The following is a 24,963-nucleotide window of genomic DNA, read 5'->3' on the forward strand; positions in this document are numbered from 1 at the left end:
TTGGAAAAGAAGAGCAGTCAAACCTCAATCAAATTATAACTGCTGTTAGACCAGACAGTCCCAAGTGGACAAAGAAATAGATCACATTTTAGGTTGTGCTTAGTTTTCAGACATTCATTTTCACTTTGAACAAATGGTCTGAACCTTTCCTTGGGGGTACTTTCTTACATCTATAAGAAGTAAAGGAAAGGTCATACGTTCCTGAAAGCTGGGGATTGTCACAAGTAACAAAGCCATCTCAAAGGAAAAGATTGCTAGAGAGAGGATATCCTCTGATCTAATTTTCTTAAAAAGGAAAATTCAGCTGACAAACTGAAGGCATTCAGAAACCAATGTCACCGAGTTTGTTTGTGAGTCTGTTTCCACTCAGTGCATCATATTTACTCTTACCATATCAAATTATGTTATCTTCACTGACTCTTGGCTGGCTAGAGTTTAAGGTGACCGGCTCCACTTCTTTAATCTCCACTTGAAACTCTGCAAGGAATTTCCTGAGGGTGTTTTAAGGGAGGCCCGGTGATTAAGAAGTGTGAAAGGGGATTAAGATAATGTTAAAAGCCCTATCAGGATATTTCTAAAATAATCAGGGATGCTGAAAGGCAAGGCATTTGTCTCTTTAACAATTCCACCCACACTTAATAGGATGCACTGCAAAGTCTCAGTGGTGAGACTGTAACCCCCCCCAGGAAAGTGTTTTCTTTTCAGCATCCTCTTTCCAGCAGGAGAGGTTGGTGCTCCACCAGCTTTTACAATGGAGACTGAAATTGCTTGTGTTGTGGAAGTTCACTGGGGGGAGGAATAATGAGGACAACTCTGATAGGACAGGAGCACAACCCAGAGGTAGGGACAGAAAGAGAAACTCGTGGGTGGAACAAAAAGTAGGATGAGATAGGATGACCCTACCTGGTTCTAGAGGCAGCCAGATGTGCAGATGAGTTCATTGGAATTAAGCGTAGGTGAAGAGGGCACAGGCTTTATGAAGTAATTCTTTTGTTCAATCTGGACTGAACCTTGTTATAATTTAGACTAATGGAAACAAACAAAACTGGTTTAATTTAGAGGTTTAATCAAAGCCACCGGTTAACATGCTCATAAGAAAGGGGGGGGTACAAAACTGTGATAGCTATAACTCCAATTTCTCTATTTGGAGCAAGGAATGACAAAAGAGTGCATCTATTATCTACTGAAAGAAGATGCAACCTTCTCCCTCTCCCCCTTTCAGCACACATTTAAAAGCTAAGCTAAAGTATTCAAAAACAAGAATGTATATTTACTATGCTGTGATGACGATGGTTTTCTGGTTTTTTCTTCCATTTTAATCTTAAATGAGCTGATGAACACATGGGATTTCACCCTGCATACACCAGGTTTAAAATTGTGGAATGCAGATACTGAGAATGAAGGACTTTCACATGGATATATCTGCCTATAATGTTATCATTTCAAATAGAAATTTTTAACATTTGAAATCTGAAACAGCACAAGCAAATACAAAGCGTAATACACAGAGGCCTTTCTGTCCATTTCCTCAGGATGAGAACGCTGGAACTTTGCCTATCTGAGAGCCTTGGAGGGTGAAAAGTATATATGTAGTAACTATGACCTTAGGCATACACACAAAAAAACCCCACTTTTGAGATGGTCCTGCAGCCCAAAGAAGAATGATTGTCTACTGTGAATAAAGCGGTATGTTCAATATTTAACATAGACAGAAAGAGAGGGAAGGGTAAGAATGAAGAAAAGAAAAACATCTTTTAAGAAGATTTGTTCACTAATGTTCATTTGATTTTATTCGTATCTAACTGCATGTGTGGATGCTTGCAGAAGCCAGCAGAGGGCACCAGACCTCCTGGAACCGTTACAGGTGGTTGTGAGTCACCTGAGCTGGTACTGGGAATAGTACTCTCGTCCTCTGAAAGAGCAAAGTTCATTTAATAACTGAGCCATCTGTCCAGACCCTCAGTTTTCATTTTAAACTACAATACTGGATAAGTCTTAAGAACAAGAGAGCTTTTCAGAAAGGTTAATAAGTATTTAATTAAACAGGATAGTTTTAAAAACTTATATGAGATTGTTTTAAACCAACCACTTAATAAATTCATTAAGAGATAGGATGTTGCTCAACATAAATAAAATAAATGACTGAGCAGTTATGGGTATTTCTTCAAGACACAGCTGTTCAGCCTAGCATCCTTTGAAGACTTTCTGCCCCAGCATCTTCTGAAGATTTTTCTGAAATGGAAATGTGGGGCCCAGAATCTAGGTGCTGCTCAGAAATCTGGGTTTTAGCAAATGCTCCAGGGAATCCCATTGCTTGCTAAGGTTGAGAGCCACTGCCTTAGGCAATTTCTTTTTCATAAGATAAATGTAAAATTGAGAAAGAAAAAAATGAGTGTTATATTAGTCCTTTCTTTGTACTAAAGTATTCTGGTTACAACAAAATATTATCAAAAGTAACAGGAAAAATAGAAACATTTTAAGTGCCCTAAATCACGCTGTGATTACTTCAGATGTATTAGTTGTGGGATTTAATAACTAACTTTGTTTTGGAAGTGGTTACCAATTCTTGAAGTAAAATCCTTCTTAAGGTTGCAGCTCAGAACTATGGATGGTGAGCATTCTCCACTCCTGGTTTTAGCTGTGACCGAAATTAAGGCTGTATCTCTGAATATTGACTATAATTGCTAATCTCGAGCTTGCCATTATATTTTCTGTAAATGGAGGTATAAACACTTTCTGAAAAATCACATCTGTGCAGAGAGCATTTTGGAGAAGGTCTTCAGAATGGCATTATCTCCCATCTTCCCAGGTGCTAGAAAGGAGATAAGCCCCAATTCAGCTTCTGCATAGGAGTGAGGGAGGAAAAGAGGGAGGGGAAGGCAGATAGATTTAAGGGACTGGACAAAGCTATCACACATGCCAGCCTGTGCTTGTGGACTAAACACTGAGCATTAAGGTTTTAATCTTTCTCTCTTTTTCTTTTATTACCTTTTGTGGGAATAATAACTAAATTAAGATCCTGGACTCTTATTGCTTACCTAGGGATCTAAGTGGATAAAAAGGAAGAAGAAATATTTCACATGATTTTTAAGCAAAATAGAAGAGATAGAAACACTTATATATTACTTGTCATTTATAACGCATTTTATGAATATCAAAATATATTTAAGTTTAATTGATCCAAGCAGCTTTTAGATAATTACCACTATTTAAAGCACATGCTTAGGTTTAACATATCATTATAGATGTAAAGATGATTACAGATACATGGAGGAGCAGGGACATTGTCCTCTTATGTATCAAATGAGGTTTCTGGTTCTGATTAGTTGTTATCACGTCACTTATTAGAGCTAAAGGCATATGTGTATGTATTGAAGAAATGCTTAAAAGTTGAAAGGAAATGCCATTTCAGAGACTGTGTGCAGGATTCCTTTGTCAGTCAAAACTGCATACTGCTTTCGAAGGATATTTTTGTTCATTTATTACAGGTGCTGCTGTGTGGGAAACTGGCTACTGCTTGTCCGTTTCTCTTCTGCTTGCACAGGCACCAGTCCTGTTAGATGGATATCGAAGCTTTTTTTTTCCTTCTACTTCAAGTGCCCTCTAGCGAGCAATATCTGCGCAGGTTGCTATGTAGAAGGAGGCAGAATGAAGAAAGAAAAAAGAAATCCACCAATTGCTGTCCTCATTCCTGAATTACTCCACTCTTCTTTTCTCTTTCCTCAGCAGGGTCATTTCCACACAAGTGCTCAGCAAAACAAAAAAGGGGTTGTTGCTTTTGCATGTGAAACAAATCACTCATTTACTAAACTGTGAAGGGAACATTAATCCTTTCTCAGGGGTTTCCTTTGAGAATTTATCAAGGTTTTCCCCCAACTTTCATACACTGTGGTAATCAGGCGAATAAAAGAAGGTAAGTTGCTCCCCAGGAAGAAATTCTGTTTTGTTCCGACTTCTACCTCAGACCAGCTATAAGGCCTTTGATGCAAATTGATTAACCTCTCCATGGGCTTTGAGTTTGCGTCTCCATAAGAGTGCATAATACTTCTTTCCTACCTCAGGGGGGTGGTATGAGGCTTAATTGAAGCTTATAAACCAATTTCAGTTCCTCAGACCCAATCTGATGTACAGTTGGACTCACTTTTCATCTACTAACAGGGTTTCAAATTCCCCTCAGTCGTCAATAGGGAAATGTGATCCAGAATCTGTGTTTTTATACACATTATGTTAAAACAATTTTACAGTAAATAGTGAATTTGCTTAAGAGATTTAGGAATGATAAGGCCTGTAAAAAATACTCAGAAAAGAAAAATGTAGCTGTTCCTGCAAACATGTCTGCATATAATAAATATAGCTAAAGAGTGAGAAAGGAATCTTACAAAACATACACTGGGCCTATCTCCCTATGTCTTATGCTAACTAATAATAACAGAAGGTAACTTTATTCCCACAAGCACTCCATTAAGCAGCTACTCTGAGCACTGAAGAAACAGCAAGGCATTATTCAAGTGACTGGATTCCGGATACTTGTTACTCAACTTGGACTTTCCTTTACTGGTATCATCATGCAGCATTGTGTGTGATCAGTGCCCTGACTGTGGTACTTTAAAGGGCAAGTGTAGAGTGAGGCAAGCAGCCTTCTAACGTACTGCATCACATTGTTTACATCAAGCATCTGGTTAATTATTTAAGCTCTTTGAATAGTAGCCATTATTTTCATCCTTCCAGCCTGACTAAGGGGCAGGAAATTTAAGTGATTTCTCCCCAGATTACACAGCTAATAAGAGTATAATTTATATTAAAAATGTCTGACAGTAGGTCTCAAAAGATAGCTCAGTGTTGACAAATGTGCATTGCTCTAACAGACGACCTGAACTTGGTTCCAAATACTCACCCTGATCCTGTGACTCCAGCTCAGGTGTCGCTGCCCATCTAGTGTCCAAGGGCATCTGCACTCACATCCATGTATTCATACATACTCACACATGCATGCAACTAAAATAAAAATAAATAAATATAAATAAGGGTGGGTGTTGTCTACTACTTCTCAATATCAAAATTATGCTAATATGATATTATAATGATCTACTTTGCATGTGTGTTGTGAGTGCAGTACAGGAAACCAAATCTATCTTCTGTAGAAAGTTGAATATGCATTCTATCACTGAGGGATACTTTCAGCCCCTTGTAGCCTGTTTTTTTCTTTTTAAATTTAAATTAGAAATAAGGTTGCTCCACATGTCAACTACAGTTCCTTCTCCCTCTCCCTCCTCTCTTCCCACACCCTCCCACCAATCACTCCCCAAAACTCCCTCCTTTCCCCAGGGAGAGTGAGGCCCTCCATGGGGGGTGTCCATAGTCTGTCATTTCATCCAGGGCAGGGCCTAGGCCCTCCTCCAAGAGTCCAGGCTGAGAGAGCATCTCTCATTGTGGGATGGGAAACCAAAGTCCATTTGTATGCCAGTAATAAATATTGATCTACTACCCAAGGCCCCGTAGATTGCCTAGGCGTCTTCACTGACACCCACATTCAGGGGGTCTGGATCAGCCCCATGCTGGATTCCTAGCCATCAGTCTGGGGTTTAAGAGCTCCCCATTGTTTAGGTCAGTTGTTTCTGTGGGTTAAACAAGCCCAGTCTCGACCCCTATGCTCATCAGTCCTCCCTTTCTGTCACTGGGTTCCTTGAGTACAGCTCAGTATAACTTACTTTTAATTCAAGTTTTCCCTCACTGTACAAAGGTCTCAACAGATGAAATAAAACAGAAACTAACATTTATGCTTGCAAATACTGCCATAATACTTACTGATATGTGGTAATATAATGTATATGCCAGGATCCATGGGTTCTAAGTTAACCCAAAATGCTCCAAAGATAATTTATATCTCTTAAAATCAATTAGGCAAAGTGATTCTGATTCAGCATAATAAATACCATTGTTGATATCATTGGGGATAATAGAACGAAAAGGTGTTCAAAGTTTGTCTAATTATTCAGTTTTGTTATTCAAGATTATCACAGTTCTATTACTATGATTTACATTTGAACAGTCCTTTATATAAATCCAAACACATTGAATTTCATGCATGATCTTTGCAGCAGGTGTGTGAGATGTGCAGGTCTATTATTAAAACAAGCTTCGTGGTAACAGGCTTTCAGATGCAATGCAGTCCTTACAGCATGTCTTCATTTTATAGTAGTTGAATTGGCCTGTCTTTTGGCTTAGATGTCACAGAAAGAGACTGAAGCTTAAAACAAAAAGTAAGGTATTTGAGACCCTTTAAGTATTGTTTCAACTTCTGGAATAGCATGACTTCCCTTAATTATGACTAGCTAATTAACTGATTTGATACTGTCTCAGGGCTTCATTTGCCTATGTGTGTAAGAATGTTTCACTCACAGAATGTTGAAAGAGTACTATCTGTTTGCGGATGCACGTAGTCATCTTCTCTTATGTGACCCTGTTAATATCCCCACTACCGGAGGAGAACAGCCAGCCAGAGAATAGATCACTTCCTACATTTGTACAGTGTATTCTGTCCTAATTGTATGATTTTTTTTGTCTCCTGGCCAGACAAGACACTCTGCCAGCTTTCCATCATGCTTTAAATGGTACCTCCCACTGTTCGGCAGCACATTCTGAGCTCCAGGCAAACCACCCTCCTTTCATCTTTTTCTAAATTGTCATTTTCTAAATACTTTCTATCTTGTTCATGCAACAATATTTCTTGCAGAAAGACTTCGTCTTTCTTGGAATGTACATGTGGCTCAGTGGTTTAGTATTACCTCCTGGTACATATGAAGTCCTTGGTTAAATGCCACCAACAAAAAGGAAAAGGAAAGAAAGGAAAAAAGCCAAACGTTTTTATTCTGTGTGCCCTTCTTGTATCTACATTAATATAAAAGTAAAACCAACTAATATTAAAGAAAATTATTTAAGTCTTGAAATCTGATAAAGAACCATGGTTTAATATTTCTTATTTAATGACCTGCAGGAGAAATAATGTGATTCTAAGTCACCCACAAGATAAAGGAAGACTTTATAGAAGGAGAATACTGCTACCGTCCAATGAAATGGCTTTGAGTGTCAGCTGGAAGTCAGGAAAGCAGCAGAGCTTAGAGACAAGGAAAAAGATTGGCCATCCATATTCATGCCTGGGTACAGAACTTTTGGCAGGATGCTCTTGACCATGTCAGTACTTCAGAGGTAAAGTGCTTTGCCAAATGTGGGTCAGATTTATAGCCACTGACCTCTGGTGGGGATACTTTATTCATCTAATTCCCTGGAAGCCATAAGCTCTTAAGATGAAACTCTGAATAGCCTTGTAGGTAGAAAGACTTAAGGGAAGAAGTAAGGATAGAAATTCATGAGTCAAGGCTGAGAGTACTATGGCTTTTCCCAGACCTTGTCTGGGGCTTTAATTTACAAAACAAGCACCTTTATTTTCTTTGACATTAATTACTTCTAAATTTGAATATGCATTATTATGTTTCTGAATACTATTGAGGGTCTCACTCCCCACACCTACATCATAGTTACTCCTTCAAGTTGTCTTTAGATTTGGCTCTTCACTCTGAGACTATCAGGCATCAGCTGTTTGAACAGACCCTGAACATAAAAAAATGACATTCTCCCTGTCAAGTAAATAATAGTCATGCTGTGTTCCGACTGTATTTCTCCTGTGGTTTAGACCAAAATGTGCTGTGTGTAGACTATGTGTTGGAGGACTGGAAGTCAGTAGCATCATTGAGAGGTTTAGCATCTTTAGGACCTGGCTTGGATAGGAAGACAGAGACAAACTCTTATAGTCCGTGTTAGAATCTGTCCCTTCTTCATTTATGCTTCCCAGCCTTCAGAGGGAAATATAGCTTCTTCACTGTTGTACAGCCTCATCAATGGCCTGAAGACAGACAGCAATGCAAACTTTCAGCTGACATTTCTAAACCAAGAGCCAAAAATCAATCTCTTTTCCCTACAGCCTTGATAAAAAGTTGAGTAATACAACCACAAATGTAATGCTGTTGTGTGACATTGACATGTGATCAGAGATCTGCTTGGGGATTGCACAAATGAAAGATCCATCACCCCAGTCTAGCTCATAGAACCAATGAGCTTATTGGGGTTACTTTTAGAAGCACGGATAAGTGCTAACTTACAACAGTCTGGATGATATAAAGGTGTCTGCATGAGTGAAAAACCTAGCATGTTGGTCAACTCATGAAAACTGCATTACTGGGACTTTGTAGGCAACTCAGCTGTGCAGTCTCTGCCTTCTTCTCAGCACTTATATACATTTTTTATAATCTTGCTTTATTTTTTCAGTCTTTTGAGCTTTCCTCCCCACTCTGGGTAGGAATGTTTTCCTCCCTCCCTACTCTGGTGTGTGTGTGGGGGGATGTTTCAAGTCACAGGTACTAGGTACACAACAGATGTGTGTGTTCCTAGTCTTACCTACCTGCCCACTTACATGTTCCTGTCACAATTTACTATCTGGTATGAGGTTTCATACACTGTCCTCTTATTTATGCTTCTTTGTCTGCCTTCATTACTCTGACTGATTCTGAACTCATTGAAAATAGTATGAATAAGAATGGCTGAAAAGAGCTTGTGTCTAATTTCAACAATGTTAAGAGTTTTGAATGCTACTAGTATAGACCTATGTTATCTTGGGGCATCTTAAGAATATATCTATTCATTGGCCTCCTGTTCTTGTGTTATTTTTTTGTGTTTATTAGATAACCCTTTAGACTTTATGAAAAAACCCCTAGTATCCACCAACCAAAAGGCAAAGAATGTTATAAGACAGCACCCACGTCTTAGAGTTTTTCCTGCTTTTCTGTAATTTACCTGCCTACTATACATAACCAACATTTTTGAAAACTGTTATTTTATTGCTTTCTTTGTTCTGTTACTATAAAAGTCTCATGAAACTGCTACCTAAGTGAAGCATGTTCACTCATATTTGGCTCATTTTTTTTCTCTTTGAGGTGAGAGTGTTTCTTTCTTGGGTAGCAAGAAGCCTATTATTCATATCTGTGATTGCTAAACTTAGCTTAAAGCCTGATCTCTAGTGCCTGTTTAGTGATCGTATTATCTAAGATGATGAACAAGTGAATACGGCTGCAGAAGTAACTATGACATTATTTTCAGCAGCTAACTAGACATAGACACAGATTTGGACTTAGAAAATCAGATGGCCCAACAGATTGGTGTGGGGAGCTCAAGGAGATAACAGATTTCACTGGAAAAGGGAAGAAGGAGAGAAAAACATGGTAAAACAAAGCAAAACTAGGAAACTCTATCTCCTTGGACAGAAATAGAACAGTCAAGAAAGCAGACCTAAAGGTTGACTAATCAAAATGATATAAAGCTATGACTGAGTGACACAATTAAGTGTGAACACAGGGTGACAGGTCAAATCCATAATGGTGATTTACATGATCATAAGAAGTATCACTCACAGCAACCATAATTACAGTGGCACTGAGTATTAATCAGGATACCTCTGTTTCTTAGCAGCTTGTAATTTAATGCCTGAGTGTTTATAAAGCAATGCCCCCTTCAAGAAGTATGTGACCCCCCCCAGGCCAACTCTGCTGTCCCCATTACTATTATGTCCTCACATATGCCACTCCATCCCAAAGACAGAGCTTTAAAATAGATTCCCACTCTCCAGAGCTGGGATTTTCCTTTAAGAGCAGAAAACATATTTTGTCCATTTGTCTCTGAATCCCCAGGAGCACAGAAGAAGTGCTCAATAAATTTTTATTGATTTATTATCTTATATTTCCCCAAAGCAAGCTGCAAGATAAATAGACTCATGCCCCCATTTTTTTAGGTGAAGAAACCAGAGACACCTGGTCAGAGTAGAAATTGTCTAACAAATTTCTATTATTTTAATACCTTAGTTTCTTCTGCAGTTCTCTGTCTCCTGCCCAGAGAGACCAAGTCTGTTAAGGTCACATTTATTATTTTTTTTTCTGTAAGGAATTACAAGAAACACATTCCTTTCCTTCATATTTAGATGGAAAAACCAAAGAAATTTGCTGGCAAAATGCCTCCTTTTCTTGCTCTGCAAGGATCAAGGGCAAGCAGCACACTTGTGAGGCACCCCGGAGCACCTAAAGCACTCTTCCTCATGTTGACGTGGTGGAGAGCAGGAAAGGTGCTCTGCGTCTGGATGTGAAAAGCCATGTGTATTCTAGGGGAGATGGAATTGGTGAATTTCTGATTAATTTACACTTACATCAATGCAGTGTTTTGCAAGAGATATTTGATGTCTGAGAAGTCCTTTAAAGGAGTCTGGTGGGATTTTAAACCTGTTTTTGTCTTAAGAAGGAAACTTTTCTTCCCCATGATCCTAAATGCAAACGATTTAATTTCAAAGTCTCATTTCAGAGAAGAATCTTATGCTTTCAATTTTTTCTACTTGCATATATTTAGAGGTAATTCATTTGTATTTTATCATTATGTCACTAGAGTCTTCTCATCATCTGTCTATTATCTATCATCTACTGATCATTCATCTATCTAGTCTATCCATCTATAATCATCAGCTATATCTTCCTATTATCATCTATTTTTCATCTATCAATCATCTATATATCATCTATCTATCCCTCTATCACAGATTTACCATAGATTTAAAACAGTTTGATATTCAAGAGCATAAGAGATCCCCTGTTTGGAGCATACATGAATGAGTCTGGCCCAGGAATATGGATTCTGCTGACCTTGAATGATATATGCTCTTTTACTGGCACAGAAAATCATAAACCAATGCGTTTGTCAAATACATAAGTGATGTCAGCAGGTCAGCAGATTACAATGGAGCAGGTAATGTAGCCTGACATTGGGAGTTCTAGAGTCTTATATCCTATCCCTAAACAAAGAATTGAGCAGAGATACACAATGGCAGCAGAAACAGAAACAGTTCAAGAGGAAATTCATTTCACACAGCAGGAAAATAACCAGCGGAGGGAGACAGGCAAGCTTTGCAGCCCCACTGCATACAGGATCACTGCTTTCAAGTAACTTAAGAATGGTGGCATGGCTCCTTTGCATTGTAAGGGCTTGTCCACCTGTGTGTGAATCCTTCCTATTATACGTAATCTTACAAGCACCTTCCTGTGGAACATGCATTAACATTTTAAATCTCCACTCAAAGATGTATAGTCTTGTATTATAGTGAGCTACATGTTACTTCTGGACATTCTGGCATGCCATGAGATCCTTTTAGATGGCCTCACTAAGGTGTTCAGTCAACTTGCTTTTCTCATATACCAATTTGAAAAAGTTTTCTTTATGCCTTCTGGACTTCACTTTCCACCTAGCCCCCTGCCTAACAGTGAACTTTATTCTTTAAGTCTCATATGTTAGAACACCTTTGGCTGTAGACAGAGAGAGTACATACTACATTTCAAAAGATTTGTCTAACAGTAAAAAGGATGTCAGTTAAGATACAAAAGTTGAAAGTAAATAGTTATGAAGGGGACTAAAGTTAGTCCGTAATAGTTTAACCTTCAGTCTGTTGTGTTTAATTACTTCTCTGTCATGAAGTCAGATTATCTGTCCTCAGGAATTTTAAGCCACGTGTCTTAAACTTTCTTCAAGAACTTCACGCCATCCATTTGTCATCTGTCTGTCTGTCTGTCTGTCTATGGGTCTATCTTTCTATATGCCTATCTATATTTATCTATTGTCAATGCCCATAAAGATGGCTCTACTCCATTGTGGGTCAAGGGCAGAGAGTTCAAAACTGTCCTCAGTAAGTAGTAAGACCTAAAGGTCAAAGGCATGGCTACAGTGGGATGTTTGATGTTGACCTTGTGTGTCTTATCTAAATAACACCAGACCTAGTCTGAGGTGTGGTAACTCCTGACCCTCAAGGCCAGGTAACAAGAAGTTGAATCTAAGGTGTGGTTACTGAGTCTTTGGAGAAATGAGGAAGAAAAGTCTGTTTCGTATACATGACATCATGTCTCCCTTTGTGGATAAGGTATACAAGAATGGTGAATGATAAACTAGGGACTCATTCAGTACTGTTCTCCTGATATCTATTCTGTGTCTCTCTCTTTTCCTTTAATGTCTTTTAGCTAGCCTTTCTTTTTTTTTTCATTTTTTAAATTTAAATTAGAAACAAGCTTGCTTTACATGTCAATCCCAGCTCCCTCTCCCTCCCCTCCTCCCCTGCACCCCAATCAGGCCCCCTGGCTTCCCTCTCAATCTCCACTCCTATCCTCAAAGAAGGTGAGGCCCTCCATGGGGAATCTCCAGAGTCTGTCATTTCTTCCAGGGCAGGGCCTAGGTCCTCCCCCAAGAGTCCAGGCTGAAAGAACATCCTTCATTGCGGGATGGGCACCCAAAGTCCATTTGTATGCCAGGGATAAATACTACCCAAGGCTCCATAGATTGCCTAGGCCTCTTCACTGACACCCACATTCAGAGGGTCTGGATCAGTCCCATGGTGTTCTCCCAGCCATCAGTCTGGGTCCAAGAGCTCCACCTTGTTCAAGTCACTTGTTTCTGTGAGTTAAACCAGTCCAGTCTTGACTGGTTTGTAGTTAGCCTTTCTTTTTTTCTTTTTTTGGTTTTTTGAGACAGAGTTTCTCTGTATTGTTCTGGAGGCTGTACTGGAACTCACTCTGTTGACGAGGCTGGCCGTGAACTTACAGAGATCCATATGCCTCTGCCTCCCGAGTGCTGGTATTAAAGGCATGTGCCACCGAAGCTGGGCCATAGCTAGCATATCTTAATCCACACTCTCCCTCTCAGGCACAAACCAGGCACTGCCCGACTGGCTCTGACTGCACTCTCAAAAAGACAGCTTCCCACAATCTATCTATGTATCCACCTATGTATGTATGTGTGTATGTATGTATGTATGTATGTATCTATCTATCCATCTACATCTATTCTTTTTTGATAATGGAATTCACATTATGATAGGCAGATTTAAGAAGTTTATCAAAATATTGGCTATTATTTCCTAGGAATAACATTAAATTCAGAGTTCAGGCAAAGCTTGAATTCTACAAGATATACTTCCTGTGTGAAGAAGGAAGACATGAAGAATAGTGATAGAGGCTTAAGTGGATGGAGACTTCTTCAGGTTTGTGGTATAAGTAAAATGGAAACATTAAGTGTGCAGAGATTCAATAATAATTTAATTAACTGAGTAATCCTGTGCTAGTGTTTTGCATGAAGTCATTCTGTTTGTCCTGTGCAAACATTTGGAGACACAGGTGTAATCACCTGCCTTTTGTCAAGGAACAATCTGAGATACAAGCAAGCAATGCTGATTTCCTTAAATGATGCATCTGTTAAGAAACATTGTCATTTCTATCTGTGGTTTGTATTTGGTCAAAACTTCTTAGGAGAGCCCAATATCTGGCATGAGGCAAGTATCCTTGGTGCTATGATTTCTGATGTGACACAGATTCTACCTCCGTGAAATAAGTAGGTGGTAAATTACTCACTTTTGATTATCTTTCTGATTTTGTCAAGAGAGAATGTTCCTATTCCTGTCCAGGATGCTGCTGCCTTTTCATCAGAGCCTTAAGCAGACTCCAAGTGCCTTGTTTGAATCTAAGAACAATGTTTTGCAGTCACTCAGTTTATTTCCAAGTATACCTTGTAGTTTGGTAAGTAAAAATTCCTATCTCTAGGTATGGATATGAGGTTTCCTTTTAAACAAATGTTTATTTTACATTTTAAAGAAGGGAGTTGATTAAAATATTACATCACACAGATGGTGCACAGACAAAAAGAAAAGTGCTGTAACTATATGTATGACTACAGCTTGCAGAAGAAAAATACTATATTAAATCAACATCCTTTCAAAGAGTCATCACCAAGTAAATTTTCCTTTTTGAATTTGGGACGCATACACATTTAAAGCATTATTTCTAGATTATAAGTTTGTATTCAATTTCAAATGTTCCAGATATCTCCACTTTGGTTTCTTATAAAATATCAATGACAATAACCACCACCTTCAGTTAAGACAGTAGACATAGACTTATGGAAACACCACCAGCTTCCTCTTTTCAGAGACTGAAGCAAATAAAGGAAGTAAATCTTCCCAGTGTACAAATTTGGAGTAGAGTATGTGAAAACAAGCAAAAACCAACTTCCATTTTTTTCTGCCTATTTTATTTGGTTTATCACCAAGTTTCATTTGGGGAGACAATGTGGTCCTCTTCAGTGAAAGTTTATTTTTATATGTTTTGTCTTGCCATTGCAAAGGGAAGTCAACATATTGCTCATAAAGTGTTAAAGTCTTTATGAACTGCTGATGGATATCAAGGAAATGCTCTGAGGGTTAGGAGGTGATATTGTGGAAAATATCCAGTTCCTCTAAATATTACTTTCAATAGCTTTGTAGCAAATATTGCCAAAGAAAGAGACTATAAATCACCAAAGTCCTGGGGGCTTAATGCTGAAGGACCATTTATGTTTTCCTTTGGTTTGAATTACTGGCCAAGACTATTGAATAAGGAAAGGAAACATTTTACAAAGAAAAGTGAAAAGGGGAGAGTAGGAGAAGAAGGAAGAGGAGGGAGAAAGGGAAGGTGTATGAAGATGTAGAGGAAGAATAGATAGAGATGCTAAACATCCAATGCTGTGGACAAGTCTGGTCCTTTTGTTGTTTTCTTTGGAGATGATGTTTCAACACATTTCCTAGGCTTGGAACTACCAGGTTGATTCCACAAGGCCTAGTTTTTCTTTTGTCTTTTTTTTTCTGTAATTCATGTCTTGCAGTGATGTACACAGGCATTTGGGTAAGAGTACTCATGATCAGAACAAGCCAACACCACTTCTAAAGTTCTCATCAAGGCCAGGTGTGTAATTGCAGTTTAGGAAATCATCTGGGGCAACGTATAAGCTGTATACAGAAAATCTGGAACATCTTCTGTACCCTACCCCTTAGTAGGTACAGGATCCTTAAAAATGACTGTAACTGTGGTTTCATATTGTTCTGTTTCTTCCAAAATTGGATCAGGCTCATTCCAACTCTAGTTTTGTACCTGCCCTGGTAAATTTGTTCATATTGCTTGAGTCCACCATGACAAAAATGCAAATTGTTACAGCTACCTTTTGTCAATATCATTTTGACACCCATACAGAGCCTCTCCCACCCGTTTTCATTTGTACAGCCTTTCAGTAAAAGAAGGAAACTATGGGTTCCTCCCCATAAATCTTTAACTCACCTCTCTTACTGGATTGTGGTAAAATTCTAATATCATGAACTGTATGCTACTGATTATACAGGTACACAACACTAACTTTATTTATATTAATGAACAAAGCAAAACACAAGAAAAATAATCCTATTTATACCTTTTTCAGGAATCTTGAGTCTGATCTTTACCATTTTGTATATGATAGGAGAATTAGAATTGGTGTGTGCATGTTGCCTGTGTGAAGGAGGAATCTCTTGGAGCAGACAACTTTGTCTGGATTATCATTACCTTGGAAAATTTCATGGTAAGTGTATCTCACTAAGGGATAAGGCATTATGTTGAGTCCTTAGCCATGACAGTGTTTAGTTTGATTAATCCATGAGAAATCAGTGTCTTATTAATGTATAAACAAGTGCACATACAAATACATCTGCAGGACTACCCAGTTTCATTAGCATGCATTAAATCTCATGTTGTTTCCTACTTAGGGCCAGGTGCAGATAATTAAAAGATGAATGAGTTAAGATGCCCTCAAAATCTCAGTCAAGTGCCAGAGACAGACAATGTGAAGACATAATTTTAGTATAAGGACAGCTCTCAAGTGCTGCAGCAGAAAGGGATGATGAAAATGTGAAGGGTTAGGAGTCTGAGGACATCCTTGGAGATATCACTTCAGTTCTCTGAATATCTTTTTGACTGTCTTACCTTGGGAGCCTTTTAGATCCTCTGAGAAGTAGTTGGGTACAGCTGAAGTGAGGATACACAGCGGGATCCAAGAAGAGTAGGAGACTCTGTGCCATGACAGTTGAATAGGTAAGACCATAAGAGCCTTATCATTAAGGCTGGAAAACTTGTGCACTCATCTATGAATCCTTAATAATACTGAGAGCTGTACAACAAGTATATACATTTCAATTTATGACAGCTGTATTCAAATACAGTGCTATAATTGGGTGAAATTTTGCCAGAATATGGAGCAATGGGAGGAAGAAATACCATTTGCAAAGTAATTGCAATACTAACAAAACAAACAAAACCCCAAAACAATAACAGAAAATCCAAAAAATACTGTTGTTGGTGATTTAAATCCACTCCAACTACTCAACTACCCAGGAAGCTCTAAGGTATAAGCATTCTCAAGGTAGGTCTGTGTTTTACAAATGAGAAGTGTGACGTAGGGAGAGCTTAAATATTTTTCCTGTCATCACACAACTAACCCCAGTATTATACTGTGATAACCCAGGAAGAGAATTGAGGGCTGAAACCTAGTTAACTATTATGATAGCATACTTTTCATTTGACTTGCTTTTTCCTTGGTATCTCTCTTTCATTGCTAGCAGATCACCCAAGACACACCTTGAATTCCTTGAATCATTATTGTCAGTATTAAGAGTGAAGGTGGGTTAAAGTAAGTCCGAGAACACTCGAATAAAGAATAAACAGATATTGACTTGAGGAGCACTCACACAATGATGGTAAACAACCACAGTGATCTTCTGCTCCTGGGGGCACAGCATCTGCCCTGTAGGATGCTCTGACCACAACCCAAGAAAGTGGACTGAGTCCCTCCTCTTCCTTATAAGGGCTCATGTCTGCACACCAAAGCCATGCCCTAAGACCATTACCTTAAGTCTATTGGCAGAACAGCTGCCACTACATTAGAGTGCTTGCTTTGGTATTCAGCAAATAGTTCAAACTTATATTCTAATATATCACAATAATGGGATCAGAATCACCAGTAAATTCTGTGCCCAAGTGCTAGTGTGTAGCCCACTGGGTCATGTGAACACAGTTATTGTTAGACAGGGTTATGACACTATCAGTTGCTCTTCTCTTCCCCTGTGAAATGTTTTCATTTCCTTTGCTGAGACTCCATTGCTCCTTGCAGCTTTTGCAAATGGTCATCTTGTTCGACCTCCCAAACTTACTGTAAGGTATGTTTGCTCTTGGTCTCCACAGTATCTTCACCCAGACCACTGTTCTTACAGCACAAGCTCTTACCTTCAAAATATCTAGTATTTGTCCTGTCATCCCTACTGATGTAATGTGGGTAGCATGTATTTTTTTTAAAGTTATGTAGACTGCATACCAGGCAATATGTAGTAGGGAGTAATACATTGTTGACCTTTGGGAAATAAAGATTGGCAGTGTCTAAATTGTGCAAATGTTCACATTTTATGGTGATTAACAGATGTATTAATAAATATTTTCCCATTGTATATTTTCCTTAGTATGACATGTAACATCTTCAAAGTTGTCCCCAAATACACTTTGCTAACCAATTTGCCACACCAACTTTGTGAAACTTCCTTTGTATTATTATCTTTGAACCTGGTGCATTTAGTTCATTAGGTCCTTTGAATTATTTGAATGCAGCAATTAACACGGATTCATCTGCATTATTGTATCCATGGCAGACAAGTATAATTGATTATGGTCAGACATAATTTTAAGATTAATCTTAAGGAAGTGCTTAAGACAGCCACTAAAAGTCACCCAGAATTATACAATGAGATTAAGTTCTTGTTGTCAAATAAGCTTACATGCTTTCCCTGGCTTGAAATGACCTAGTTCCGGTTCAGCTTTGGGAATCCAACCAGTTCATGTCCTTGTGAAACTGTCTTGATTTCCTCAGCTTTAGGGGAATTAACCCTTCTGACCACAAAACACACAGGTCTGTAACAGAGATCTTCATTTGCTCCTTGGTCTGGTTTTCTAATTGTTGCACTCAGCAGTGACCTGTCTGCCCAAGATTATCTGTCTTTCCCACTGGTACGAGAAGTGTCCTTTAAATTCCTAAGGCAGGCAATTAAGTGTAGCTCTTCCTTGGAATCCAAACAAACCTAGATAAGCAAGATAACTGATGAGTGGGAAGGAAACAGACCCAGATCCAGTTTAGCATACACCAATAAAATGGAATTTGAGGAAGGGGTAGATTGACAGGGCCATTATGTAAGTTAATTTGTACTGAGACACCTGCCTCATTCTTGATGTTCCCTGGCATTCAATCTGCATGAGAACCTTGTCCTGAAGATAGACCGACAGTTTCCAGGCAGATTAAATGAGCAGCCAAGTGAGAAGAGCATCTTCCAATATGTCTGTAAAAATACTTCAGTTTCAAAACTGATTATTAAAAGCCACAAGGAAGGCAGAGATAACACCATTGAAACATTGACTTACTGATCAAAAGAGACACCAATACATGCTTCTTAAAGGAAACTGTTAGAATTTAACATGCATACAACAAATCCTCTTGTTCCTTTCTCCCTCCCCGTTGTCGTGAAAATCCTCTCTTTGGTGCTTCTCTGTTGCTTCTCAGATTGTTTGGAAACACTTTGTGTTGCGTGTGCTGACTTCTGACTCCTGTTCCTTCCTGTGCTCCTTCTTTGCTTGCTTTTCTCCTTCTCCATCTATTTTGATGAAAGCTATTTTTGTTTCTGGGGTTCTGTGTCTTTGTGCATCAATTGTGTGGTCTTCTTCCCTTCATTTTTGTTATTGTATTTTAGAAGGTTTTCTTCATAGACAGATGGTGTGGCCACAGAATGAGGAATATCAATATATATATATGTATATATATATATATATGAGCAAATGTCATCAGATAATGTTCCAGTGAGACTTGGGCTTTAATCCTCATTTCCTAGGTATTCTACCTTTACCTTACAAATCTAAATTTCCACAGCTGTAAAAATAACATTTGTACAGTGAAACTGTCACACAGGAAAACTCTTGAATGGCAACTGTGATCACATTCATCAATATTGCATATGGAAATTGAGCCACTGACATTGGGATGTCTATATCAGCTCAAAGTAAATTGAATCTTTCGCTGTAATCCCCGAGGTTTTAAACTCATTTCATGAATTTCAGTCCTTTTACTGAGACGCTCAGTTCTTTTCATCTATGATGACTGTCTTTTGCAACATAGAAACGGTCATTTCTAGGTGAAGGTAGAGAAGCCCTGAGTTTGTAAGCACCCCTAATTAAAATGCATGATTCTGCAAATGTGAAAGTGACAGTGAGCAATAAACACTTCACCTGAAGGTAGCTGACAGCCATTGACTGAAAACATACTTTTGTTGTTATTGTTAAAAACAAAAAGGATTTGCTTTTTAACAATATATACCCAGAACAAACTCTCCCAAGTTAATTTTTTTCTGGTGGAAAATTTGCCACAGACTCAGGATTCCAGAAGCAATCATATCCAGAGGACTCACCTTCCCTCATACTTCCTCCAACTTGCTTCATTATATACCATTTGAAACCAATTATTTGGTGACATAAAAGGGAGAGATTTCTTTTTAAATTGGTTCAAACGTTGGGTGATTATAATCCTTACACTGGGCAGTCACTGGTTTATTCTGCAGAGGTAAAATCAGATTAAAGGTATTCAATCCTCTTATGATGACATCAGGAAGTGCCAACTGAAAAAAACACTTTGGCAGAAGATTCCTGTGTCTTATGGTCTCTACTAAGTGAAGAACTCTCATAACTTGAAGACAAAATTAAATAAAATCCTGAGCTCCCAACTCCTCACTGACAGACCCTTTATGTGGTTCTCAAAATATCCTTTTTAAATAGTTGACCACTTAAAAGAAAAGAAGTTTCCTGCTACTTCAGATAAGAGATATTTACACATGCTTATGTACATTGAATATGAAGACATTCTTAAATCTCCATATGGATACCTGATACTTAATACATTGTACCTCTTTTACTAAGTAATTTTTAAAAACCTAATATGTATATATGTATATACATATATTCAAATAGATGACAAAGGTGATTCAAATAACATTGTCAAGGAAATATAGATGGAATTTCAGAATTTGGCCTGAACTATTTATTATTTTGTCTTATTTATGTATATCTGTGTGCCTAACAATTCAAGGAACTGAATTGTTAGGTGGTTGTTAGTTACCTGATACGGGTCCTAGAAGCTGAGCCTGTGTTCTCTATAATAACTATATTCTCTTAACTAGTAAACTGTCTGAGCAAACCCCTTGAACTTTTTATTAGCGTTCAAAAAATTTCAGCCAACAGTTCTGCTACCTAAATATTCCAAATCCATTCATTGCAGTACGTGGTATGAAATCACTTATCTTATGCTATTTTCTAATGTTAATTAACATGTCATGCTAATGAACTTAATGGAAAAAAACTGCCAGGTGGTAGTGGCACACACCTTTAATCCCAGCACTTGGGAAGGCAGAGACAGGCAGTTTGAGGTCAGCCTGGTCTACAAATTGAGTTCCAGGGCATCCAGGGCTGTTGCACAGAGAAACCCTGTCTCAGAAAAAAACTAAACAAAACAAACAAAAAAAAAAAAAACCTCAAAAAGATGTATCTAAACACTAAGTCTAGCATAATCCAGAAACACTTTATATGTTTGTAAAACATTTGTATCATTTATATCATTATTTTAAATTACCATTGACATGTAAAGTTGGTCTTATTTACCATTGTGTTCTTTTCTTCAATTCTGTCTGGTGAATACTCAATGTATTAAAATGCTTAGTTATATCAAAAAAACAAGAAAAAAAGATGTATCTAAACATATATGATACATTGTAATTTATACAGTTTCTATTCAATTGATTACTGTGGTAGTTTGAATAATTACTCTCATAGTCTGATATATTTGCCTGCTTAGTCCCTAGTTGATGAATTGTTTGGAAGGGCTAGGAGGTGTCCTTGTTGGAGGAGTTATGCCTGTGTTGGAGGAGGTGTAACATTGGGAATGGGTTTTAAGGTTTTAAAAGTCTATACCTTACCTCTCTCTCTCTCTCTCTCTCTCTCTATATATATATATATATATATATATATATGTGTGTGTGTGTGTGTGTGTGTGTGTATGTGTGTGTGTAGATATAGATATAAATATAAATGTATCTTTTTCTCCTGCCTGATATAAATATAAAGGATCTCAGATACTTCTCCAGTATCATAGCAGATTTCTGCCTTGCTTTCCACTATGATAATAGATCAACCCTATGAAACTAAGCAGTCGCTCAATTAAATGCTTTATCTTGGTCTTGGTGTCTCTTCATAGCCTTAAAAGAGTAACTAAGACAATTGCACAAATTTTAGAGACTCCTCAGTTAGAATAAAGAGAGACATGTTCAAGAGACACTGTGTACCTAAGCAGAAATTATTCCTTTTTTGCAGAAACAAACCAAGAACTGCTCAGGACACCCATGTAAACCTGGTTTTCTTTAGCTGCAATGCATGATGAAGTCCAGTTTTCTACCAGTGCAGCCACAAATCGCCTCTATCTACAGATGATTAGCTAGATCTTGCCAATATTTTTTAGCTTTTATTTCTTGTATTTACCCTCCTCCTCAGCACAGTTAAAATTCATACTACCATTCTCTAAAACAACAACTGAAAGCTCTTCTACATTTGATCACCCAATTCTCACAAGAACACTGTGAAGAAAGTTCAATTATTCTTCCTCTTTTTTATATGGATGAGGAAACTCCAGATCAGAGATATTTTGCGTTTTGCCTTAAGCTACGAAATTTAGCCAAACATGATTAATGCAGATTCACAGGCAGTCTGACTGTCACCTTCAACCCCAATCAGATATCAAATCCATTCTTCCTCCCTCCCTCTGATTACCCCCCGCCGTGTGTGTGTATGTGTGTGTGTGGTGTGGTGTGTGTGGTACAGATGTTGAGGCTTGCCATGCCAGTATCTAAACTTTGCTTTTCTGACTCTTTTCATTCTAAAGTTACTTAGCTTACAAGGGTGCCACTTTTTTCTAATGCAAAGTTTTCATGTTTACTATCACACTCTTTAATACATGTGTAAAGCAAGAAGCAAAGAAGCCGGTCAAGTTCTTTTCCCTCCATGCATGTGTGTGCACTGTGTATGAACATGCAGTGCTTCCATATGCCAGAAGAGTATGTTAGATCCCTGGAGCTAGTGTTAACAGATAGTTGTGAGCTGATGTGTGGGTGCTAGGAATGGAGCCTAGATGCCCTACAAGAGGATCAAGTGTTCGTAAATGCTGAGCCTTCTCTCCTGCACCCCACTAAAGGTTTGTTTTGTTCTGTTATATCTGAATCAAATACTAGATCATTCACACTCCTCTGGTAGTTTCCCTTTTTAATCATGTTTAAATGTTCCGGTCCCTCAGTGGGGAGATGTGTACATAGACAACGAATAAACAAACAACTTGTGTTATTGATAGCACAAGTGAGAATAGGAAGAGACATCTAAAAGATACAGAGTTTAGGGAAGAAGACAGCAGTTTGGGGTAAAAAAAAAAAACATGGTACTACATTTGGTTTATTCCCACGACAATACTGAATGTCCCAAACAGTGAAAATGTTAAAAGGTCACTTAGGAAATCTTTTACAGAGAATGGCATTGTGCCACAATTATTGTCTCAGATGAAGTATACTGCAGAGTGGTGTACTACTGGGAAATATTTGCTCAGCTAAACAAAGGTGTTTTGCATTTGTTTAACTATGTAAAGATACAGTGCATTTGTTTATGTTGTGGAATATTTGTTTAACTATGTAAAGATGTTTTGCTGGTTTACTTTTCCTGTATAAGTCATATGCTATATCCACTGAAAAGATGAATGGCCAATAGTAAGGCAGGAGGTATAGGCAGGGTGGTATAGGCAGGGAGATGTAGGAAGAAGAATTTAGGCTGGGGGGAAGAAAGAAAATGAGGTGCCAGGGAGACACCAGGCAGACAGATACAGAGGAAGCATAAAAGTAGGACATACAGAAATAAAGAAAGGTTAAAAATCCCTGAAGCAAAACATAGATGAATAGAAACAGGAATATTAAGAGACATAGTGGGACAAGTATAAGCTAATGTCATGCACTGATAATTAATAAATCTCCTTGTCTTTGTTTAGGAGCTGGTTGGTGGCCAAAGATTCCTACTATAGTGTGCTATGGCTTTAGCTGTCTCTGTAGTCCAGCCGTCTTTTAATATGTGCCAAAATAGCAACATTCAAATCCCTACTCTGCTGTATATGGTGAACTGTCACATGGGGAATATCACCTCATGTAGAGTACAATTTATTCACTTTTAGATAGGAAACCATGTTACAGGAGTAAAAGGAAATAATTAAGTTAATGACAGATTGGCCTTGTCTACTGTGGTTTTCTCTTCAGTGGATCTACATCTTCACTTTGTGCCCCTGAACGTATGCATACATATCCAAATGTTCTCTCTCTCTCTCTCTCTCTCTCTCTCTCTCTCTCTCTCTCTCTCTCTCTCTCTCTCTCTCTCTCTCTCTCTCTCTCTCTGTCTCTCATACACACACACCCCTCTACCAGTTTCTTATTTTAAATGAATTTTATCACTTGTACATGAGTGTTTTCTTTGTATGTATGTCTGTGCATCACTTCCATGCCCAAAATGAGTTTCAGATTCCTTAGAATTTGAGTTACAGATGATTGTGAACAGCCAAGTGAGTGTTAGAAATCAAAGCACAGTCCTGTGGAATAGCAGCCAAACCAGTCCTACTTCTCCAGATGGTCAAAGTAGAGAACAGCAACTTCTAAAGGGAAAGTTGACGTAAAATTCCATAACCAAGAAGTTATTTACAATTGATGCCTACTTGAAAAGGTAAAATCAGTTTTCTATGATAGAGAGTCATACACACACACAGTAACAATTCATAAATAAAAGAAGCCATGAGTTTAAATGAGAATAGTGATGGGTATATTGAGGGATTGGAGGGAGGAGAGAGAAGGGTAAGTTAATGAAATTTAGTGATAATCTCAAAAATAAGAGAAATAATTTTTAAAAGTTCCTTCTTGGTTTTCCTAACATGTGTCTCTTTCTTTAGATATTAGCTTAGGGACACAAGGGGCCTAATACTCTACATGGACACTAAGTCCAGGCTGCAGTACTGCATGACCTTTCACAGCTCATTTGGTGCTAAAAGACTATGTGATAGGGTGTAATACAGATTAAATTAGTATATTATAATTGAGTCTAGATATCATAATCACTAAATGAGTCCCACCCTTAGGAGAGATGACTCTTTCTGCCTCTTGAATAACTCAGCTAAACAGAAAAGCTGTTTGTTTGGTCTTTTTTTTTTCCTGTCCAGAAAACTCAGTTGAACATGACTTTGTTTTCTTAAAACAATGACAGTGCACTTAGGATTCTGTGGAGGTGCTAGGAAATGAGTAAAGGAGAAAGCCAGCCAGCTTGGGAGCCGCTCTCTTGCATTATTCATGTATCATGTACATGAAAGTTAGGAATGAGTGGAGAAATCCATTTGTTTACTTGCTGGTTATGAGTCACACTTTAAGGCCCTGAGTCGGAAGCACACTAATGAATGACACTAACTCACATCCTTATTTTGCATTCGTTGTTTTTTCTCAAAAAATACTTAGTGTTTCTTCAGGATGTTTACAAAGTTTGCAGACTACATTGAGTGGTAGTGGGGGGGGGTATGCTAGAGGGATGGACAGAGGGAATTATTTTACTCAGATCTAGATTGTCCTTAGAAATGCAGAGAAAATGTTGCCTTATTTTCAACTTTTCTGTGACTCTGGTAGTCACAGAAAACTGAAGCCTTCCTTGTTTTAGAGGTGGGCAACACAGCTTAATTCCTTTTTCCTCTAAGGAAACATCCTTCCCCACTGAATTGTCTATGATACAACCCTGTATTTGAAAACAATTTGAAACCTGGACACATCCCCCAGTAATACCCCTTAGTGAGCGCCCAGGTATGACATTAGTTGCTGTGGATATTGTACGCTGTGTAAAGACATTGTTATGATGATTGGTTTAATAA

The sequence above is a fragment of the Mesocricetus auratus genome, unplaced genomic scaffold (genome assembly GCF_017639785.1).
Source record: "Mesocricetus auratus isolate SY011 unplaced genomic scaffold, BCM_Maur_2.0 Super-Scaffold_100714, whole genome shotgun sequence".
Lineage (NCBI taxonomy): Eukaryota > Metazoa > Chordata > Mammalia > Rodentia > Cricetidae > Mesocricetus > Mesocricetus auratus.